The sequence below is a fragment of the Lucilia cuprina genome, chromosome 6 (genome assembly GCF_022045245.1).
Source record: "Lucilia cuprina isolate Lc7/37 chromosome 6, ASM2204524v1, whole genome shotgun sequence".
Taxonomy (NCBI): domain Eukaryota; kingdom Metazoa; phylum Arthropoda; class Insecta; order Diptera; family Calliphoridae; genus Lucilia; species Lucilia cuprina.
In genome coordinates, this window is record NC_060954.1 from 6,896,925 (window position 1) to 6,906,084 (window position 9,160).

A 9,160-nucleotide genomic window follows, 5' to 3' on the forward strand; every position below is an offset into this window, starting at 1 on the left:
CAGTTCTAGTTCAGTTCTAGTTCAGTTCTAGTTCAGTTCTAGTTCAGTTCTAGTTCAGTTCTAGTTCAGTTCTAGTTCAGTTCTAGTTCAGTTCCAGTTCAGTTCTACCTCAGTTTAAGTTCAGTTCTAGTCCTGTTTTAGTCCAGTTCTAGTTCAGTTCTAGTTCAGTTCTAGTTCAGTTCTAGTTCAGTTCTAGTTCAGTTCAGTTCTAGTTCAGTTCTAGTTCAGTTCTAGTTCAGTTCTAGTTCAGTTCTAGTTCAGTTCTAGTTCAGTTCTAGTTCAGTTCTAGTTCAGTTCTAGTTCAGTTTTAGTTCAGTTCAGTTCTAGTTCAGTTCTACTTCAGTTCTAGTTCAGTTCTATTTCGGTTTTAGTTCTGTTCTAGTTTAGTTCCTGTTCTGTTCTAGTTCAGTTCAAGTTTAGTTTCAGTTTAGCCTTAGTTCAGTTTTAGTTCAGTTCTAGTCCAGTTTTAGTCCAGTTCTAGGTTAGTTCTAGTTCAGTTCTAGTTCAGTTTTAGTTAAGTTCTAGTTCAGTTCTAGTTCAGTTCTAGCTCAGTTCTAGTTCTGTTCTAGTTCAGTTATAGATCAGTTCTAGTTTATTTCTATTGCTGTCCTCGTTCACTTTAAGATCTACATAGTTTAGTTTGGCTTCAAATCTACATCAATTCCACTTGGAATCTAGTTAATTTTTAGGGGAAATCTGGTCCAGTTCTAGTTGGGATTTAGTCAAATTCTAATTTAGTTATTGTTTTTTAGTTAATTCCAAGTTGATTATTTTGAAAAGGCTTTGAATATTGCAAAAACATTAAAACTTTTTTCATAATTATTTTTTGTTTTTATTATATGAACTATAATTTTCTCTATTATTCACCATTGTGACTTTTTTCCATATCTTATCCGACAAGTTTTAGGTTTGTAAATATAATATTTTTTTTATATATTATATTTAAACGAATTTTTGCTTTAAAAGATAAGATAGTAACAAAATTGATTAGGTGTGAGATTGTTGCAAGGGAATTTATTTTAATTTCTATTTGCTTTTAAACAAAAATTATGGAAACTACATGAACTTAACAAAGAAACTTTGTTAAATAATTAAAAAAAAAATTGTTAACTAAAAAACAAAAGATGTATTAATAAATTTTTAATAAATTTCTTTTATTTAAGTGCGTTTTAAATTATAAACAAACAAATCTAGCTGTGATCATTTGATTTCATTTTCCACTCTCCCCCCTACATTGTTTTTGTTTTGTTTAAGTTGTTTAAAAGTTGCAGTTGTATTTTTCACACACATACATATGTATGTATGTTTTACCCCCTCTGTTAAAAACAACAATGAAACATAGCCTACCCACACTCTTGTTTTTGTATATTTGTCTATATATATTTTTATGCATATTTAACAGAATAAATTGCTATTTTTTATGTAGTCTTCCGTTTGTTAAATTTAGTTTTGTTTATAAAGAAGTACAAATCATCATAGATTTAAATAGAAAGATTTAATAGATGAATTGAAGTGAAATGAAGCGATGTAGCTACATAACTTGTTAGTAAAGTTGCCAGATTATTAGGAAATTTAATGATTATGTAGAATTTTACAATTATTTTAAGACTTTTTAGCAAATTTTCTAAAACATATAAAAGCTTTTATGGGCATATAGATATAATAAATCTAATGATAATTAATATATCCTCAAATTTAAAAACATTGCGTTGAGTTTTTGTTATAATAGTGTCAATTTTAATTTCCTTTTCAAAAAGTATGTGCACCACCCCCCTCTATGAAATTCATAAAACCTATCCCAATAATTTCTATTTTATACATTTCATTTGTCAATGTTGGTTTTTGTTGTGTTTTTTGTTTTTTTTTCTGTTTTTATGACATTGAACTTTTGTACCTTTTCTTTGCGTTGTTTATCTCATATATGTAGATATGTGTGTGGGAACTTTGACATAATTAAACATAAAATAAAGATCAACAATAGTGTTATTGTTTTATGCTTAAAAAAGTGAATTAACCTTAACTAATGAATATTTTCAATTAAAATTTTAAACTTATAATTTATTTATATATTAATGCACTAAAATTAAATAAAAAGAAAATAGTACTGTTAGGGAAATAATAAAACAGGCTTTAAATTAGGGTTCTATAGTTGAAACGAAAAGTCGATTTTTTGCATTTTATGAAAAGTGGACTTTTCGACTTTTTGCATTTTATGAAAAGTCGACTTTTTTTCGACTTTAAATTTATCAACAATTAAATTAGAGTATTTAGAATTTTCAATTCTATTTATGTCATATGACAATTTAGCGGTTTTTTTAAAGGATATTAAAATAAAAAGCTCTTTTCAAACATTTTCTTATAATAACTGGCGTTTTTTTTTATTTAAAGCTAGTTAGACACACTGTCTACTTAAATGGTCTTATTACAACTCTCTTTGTTGTTTTAACTGTTGTCAATATTGTTTATGTTTTTTTTTTATATTTACATACAAAAACAAATATTTATTTATGTTTTTGGTATAATATTTATGTGTTGTTGATGATGACACCACATGCAAAGCATAACTGCATAAAATCACACACACAGCAGCAGCAACAGCATAGAAAACACAATCTGCGATGAGGCGACAAATTAAAGTTGACTACGCGTCGTCGTCAGATGTCATTTGTTTAAGAATGTGTAAATAAACTTTATGTGGGTCATTTGAAAAGAAAAACAAACACAAAACAATACTCGAAACATATAAAATCATTAAGAGTCAATGAATTTTTTGTTTTTTTTTTTTTTCAAAAGAAGATTAACAATAAACAAAATAGTATAGAAACAAATGATATAGAATAACCAAAACAAAAGATATTTGCAAAAGAATTTTAGGAAAAGGAAAAAAATAACTAAAGTAGTTCAGTAAAATATAATAGGATTTAAGGTGTTAAATTACCGGGTTAAAGTTAATTGCATTTGGTTTTGTAAACTGTATAAAAGTATTACTATTACTACTAAATTTAGTTGTTAACTAGTTAGAAAGCAAAAAAAAAAAAGAAAGTAAAAGTTTTACTTCCTAATATAAATTGCAATAAAATCTTTTAAGAATTTGCATCAGATTTGTGTTTTTGAAAAGGTCAATGAACTTTAATACATTGAAAAGAGTTAATAATTTAATAAAAATTTGAGTTTATGGTGAACATTTAAAAAAAAAAAAGGAAAATTCTTAATTTCTAATAAAAACATTGAATTTTTAGCAAATTTTTAAACTTGCTTAAGGGCCCTTCACACGATCACACTTTGAATACGTAAAGTCTAATGAAAAAATATAATGAAATTCCATCTGTATAATAAAAAACTAAGATGAAAACAGATGTTTCACTTTTTATGGATAGTATGGAACTTGTTGTTGTTCTAACAGTTCGACTGTGGTCGACAGTTCTTTCCTGGGGAGAAAACTTCCGGTTGATACAGCTGTCGCTGGGTTGACATTCTTTGGCCGAGTATGACTCGGGTCTTTCGGAGCGAAGATACAATTGTCGTAGGAACGTGGTGAGGGTATTATGCGTTTGTGCTGATGTTTGTAACACCCAAAAATATTGTCCCTACACCCTCGTTTGAAGTATACCAATCGGCTCAGAATCACTTTCTGAGTCTTCCGTGTGCGGCTACAGGCCGCAATTTTCAGATAATTTTATGAAATTTCAAGGCAATGACAATGACAATTTCAATGACAACGACTGTCAAGTTTTCCATCTGTATTTTCACTTAAAGTGCACTCTTCGAAATAAGTTTTTGACAGATCATATTACTTATATGCTTTGTGAAGGCGTCTTTAAAAGCGTTTCGGATTGCAAAACTTTTCAAATATATTTGTGTATAGTAATAGTTAGCATCACTGTTTTAAAACAAATACATGACAGTGACAGCCGCTATACTTTTGCAAAAAAAAAAAAAACGCTAGATTTTTTTTCAAAAATTAACAGCATTAAAGAAGTCGTAGTAAGTAAGTCTTTAATAACTGTAAAATTAAACATAAAAAATTAAAATACTTAATATTTGCGTGAGATTTTCTGTGTCTAAACTTGACACGTTCAAAAAATCTAAAGAGACAAGATTTCCTTTGGTAGCGTCAACTACTGTCAATTGATTTGACACATAACAATTGACAAAATAAGGATTTCCTGGGTTACCATAATAATATTCAGTTCACCTTGACCATGAAATTTATTCTCTGTACACTTTTAAGTTTTAATTAATTATTTTTATTTCCTATAAATTATTATTTTTTAGATTAGATACAATTGATTACAATTAATAGTTTCTAATATTTATTAGCTCTTTTTAAACAAAAAAATACATTTTGTCAATTTATTACACATTTTACTAAATAGGTGGCTCCCTTTTTTAATAGTATTTAATTTTGCTAAACAATAAAAAGCTATATTTAGTCGAAACACCTAAATTTAGGAGGTTGATTTTGATAAAGCAACCATTAAATGAATAAAAGATTATTGTTTGTACACTCTGGTCTTTTATTTGTCATTAAATGTAGATAGAAAGCAATTAATACAATGACTAAAATGAATGTACAACCGAAAATAAAAAAGGGCGGCACACCTTGAATTTGGAACACAACAAACATTAGACAACATAAAATACAGAAGAGAATCATTTTCACAAAAAGACTAAGTAAACCTAAATTGTATTGACCAAGGTGGAGTTTTATAACAAACCTAAAATTATGTGTTCGGTATATGTTTTTTTGCTTAATCACAACTCAATTAAACAATAATACCAAAGTGTATTATCGTGTATGTTTTATGCAGAAAATGTAGGCCTGTCATTTTAAAAATAAAACGGAATAAATATTGCAAAAAAAAAACTTTAAATGATGTAGTTGTCATGATTTTCCCATAAAACCAGAAGTTAAACATTATATATTTTATTTATTTTTTATTGACGTTTAACTCAATACAATAAAACTGTAAAAAAATCAAAAAGTTTACTGAATCATACTCTCAAACAAGTCATTAAAAGGAATGAAATTATTACAATATTCGTTTAGTTTTATTCGTAAAACCAGCTATATTGACCTCACTTCAGCATAAGAACGGTAAAAGTCTAAAAAAATCATTTGACTTCTATGTTTTAGAAACAACTCATTTGGCATCACTCCTTTTTTGACATCCTTTTCTCTCTCTCACACACTTAATCAGGGCTACCAGATGAATTTTCGTAAAAAATCGTTAAATAAAATCTGTTTTTTTCTGATTTTTAAATTTAGAAAATTTAAATGATTTAAAACTTTTAAAATTCTGTAAATTCTGTTCAAAATATAAAGATTTTATTTAGTATTTGTAAAATAAACGTAATTTTGCAACAATGAATGCGAACAAAAAAAAATTGTCAATGACTCACAACTGTTTTTTTTTTGTGTGCATTTTTTCATCTGAATTGTTATTATCATTGCGGTATATAAAATATAGTTGTAAGCAACACATGTATGTTGCATTCATCAAACAACAACAATAAAAACACCATCATCATTTACAATAACATCATCAACTTTATTGTCATCATTTCTGTCATGATCAACATGATTAACATCTATAGTTTATGTAAACCGGAGCACAGTGGGGAGGAATTTGTTAAAAGTGCAGCATAGTGCATGCTGGATATATAGTCAAAGACCATAGATACGACTAAAGAATATACTATGAACTAGACTATACTATAGACCAGACTATAGACTAGACAATAATTTAGACTATAGAATAGTCTATAACAGACTATAGAGAGGACTAAAGACTAAACTTTTAACTTAAAATCGAATTAATTTATCTTAAACCTAACTTTTTAATTTTATCTAAAATTAAACTTAATCATAACTTAAATTAACTTATAATTGTAATAACACTTATACACTAACACTATACACCCTACACAACATATACATTAACATATATACATAAATACACTCAAAACCTATAAAAGAAATGAGAATTTAAAAATCTCCACGAAAGGTTAGTTAAACATGTAGTTAGGGAATCATTATAGGGCTATCTTGCGATTCGTTTTTTATTATAAGGTAGTAAGGTTGGGAGGGTCAAGAGAGGGAAGAAATACCACCGTCTTCTCTTGACATTAAGTTTAAACTTCTTTCATTTATTTTTTTTTGTTTTAGTTTAGTTAATATTTTGAAGCTACCTTTTTAAATGAATGTGCGGTTCTTAGCCTATCCTGAAAGAGACAAGAACACCACCCCAAACCCTGAGCATGGTCGGAATAATAGGTAGCGCAGGTCTCCTGAAGGATAGGGCACATCGCTTGAACCGTTACAAACTATAGAGTGAACTAAAAACTAAACTAGATTTACCTAGACTATAGACGATAGACTAAACTATAGACCTGACTATAGACTAGACTATAGACTAAACTATAGACTAGACTATAGACTAGACTATAGACTAGACTATAGACTAGACTATAGACTAGACTATAGACTAGACTATAGACTAGACTATAGACTAGACTATAGACTAGACTATAGACTAGACTATAGACTAGACTATAGACTAGACTATAGACTAGACTATAGACTAGACTATAGACTAGACTATAGACTAGACTATAGACTAGACTATAGACTAGACTATAGACTAGACTATAGACTAGACTATAGACTAGACTATAGACTAGACTATAGACTAGACTATAGACTAGACTATAGACTAGACTATAGACTAGACTATAGACTAGACTATAGACTAGACTATAGACTAGACTATAGACTAGACTATAGACTAGACTATAGACTAGACTATAGACTAGACTATAGACTAGACTATAGACTAGACTATAGACTAGACTATAGACTAGACTATAGACTAGACTATAGACTAGACTATAGACTAGACTATAGACTAGACTATAGACTAGACTATAGACTAGACTATAGACTAGACTATAGACTAGACTATAGACTAGACTATAGACTAGACTATAAACTAGACTATAGACTAGACTATAGACTAGACTATAGACTAGACTATAGACTAGACTAGACTATAGACTAGACTATAGACTAGACTATAGACTAGACTATAGACTAGACTATAGACTAGACTATAGACTAGACTTTAGACTAGACTATAGACTAGACTATAGACTAGACTATAGACTAGACTATAGACTAGACTATAGACTAGACTATAGACTAGACTATAGACTAGACTATAGACTAGACTATAGACTAGACTATAGACTAGACTATAGACTAGACTATAGACTAGACTATAGGCTAGACTATAGACTAGACTATAGACTAGACTATCGACTAGACTATAGACTAGACTATAGACTAGACTATAGACTAGACTATAAACTAGACTATAGACTAGACTATAGACTAGACTATAGACTAGACTATATACTAGACTATAGACTAGACTATAGACTAGACTATAGACTAGACTATAGACTAGACTATATACTAGACAATAGACTAGACAGTAGACTATAGACTGCACTATATACTAGATTATAGACTAGACTATAGAGTAGATATGAAATAACAACTTCCCCCACTGTGCAGTATAGCCACATTTTGTCATTGTACTATTTTAATATTAGAACACATTTTTTTTTGTTAATTTATTTTATAAATCATTTATAAACACTAACACATATAGTAAATACGTAGGCAAACACAAATAAATAGTTAATTTTACTATATTTATATTGTTTTTCTAAAACCACAAATGCACTCAAGTTTTGTCGTAATCTCAAACACACAAAAAACATAAAAAGCGCAACAAAAATACTTAACAAACAAATAAAAAATTAAGGTCTAATTTACTTGTTCTACTATAAATCAACTTTATATAGTAAAACAGTAACTGAGCAGCGCAACCAACGATCTAGACTAAAAAAAACAATAAAAAATGTTATGAATTGCATTTAGCACACAAAAATTGTAATCGTAAACGAATTTGTAATTATATCTCAAAACAAGCGCATGTCAAGGATTATTTTACAAACATTTCTATACTAGAAACGTGGGTTGAATAAGAAGTACAGGGATTTGATGGAAATGGGTGGCGAAATTAGTAAATAGTTTTTAATTAAGTTTTAACTATCAAATTTTGTGGTTAATAACAAGTTTTTTAGGTTAATTCAAATCATTGTGGTATTTTAAACTAGAATATGGCAGAAGTTGGCATCATTGACTAGAAGTTTTACCAAATTGCTATTTTTGACAATATAACGTGCGATATTAAATTGATATTTTACAATTCTTTGGAAAAATAAGTAGAAAACTTTTTAAATTATACAATGTTTAGGTAAAATTTCTACTACGTTTTAATTATCCACTACCTAATGATCACGTTTATAAGATGTCATTCTTAAATGACTCATAATCTAAAGGTAAATTACAAATGTTAGAAAAAAGCGTAATTAATAATTTGTTTGCTTTGGCACTTATTTAATCTATTTAAACAATAATTTTTTTTATTTGTTTATCTCTCGTTTTCGTTTCTTTAGACTTTTCTTTCTATAAAACACCTTTTTCCTATAGATATTCGGTTGTCAGTAGAAAAGTTGACATTTGTTTATTTATGGTTTGTAGTTGTTGTTTAAATTGTAAATAAGTATTAACACTATAAAGAAAATGGAAGAATACAGGAAAGTTGAATTAAAACATTTATAAGGAAACATTTATTATTTAGCCTTTTAAACTATTTAACTTTTTCATATTTATTTTATAAAACTATGTCGTATTTTACTATTCTTTTGTTTTAAATTTCAAAAAGTTAAATAAACTGTAGCGTTTTTAACTCTCTAGATAAGATTGTGCAAAAAAATTAATAAATTATAAGAAAATTATTGTATTTAAAATGATTCATAGGGATTTTTATGATTAAGAGTATTGTTTTATAAATGATATATAAATAAAGTTTTTAATCACGTTGAAATGTAGAGATAGATATAGATAGATAGATAGATAGATAGATAGATAGATAGATAGATAGATAGATAGATAGATAGATATATAGATATATAGATTGATAGATTGATAGATAGATAGATAGATAGATAGATAGATAGATAGATAGATAAATAGATAAATAGATAAATAGATAAATAGATAGATAGATAGATAGATAGATAGATA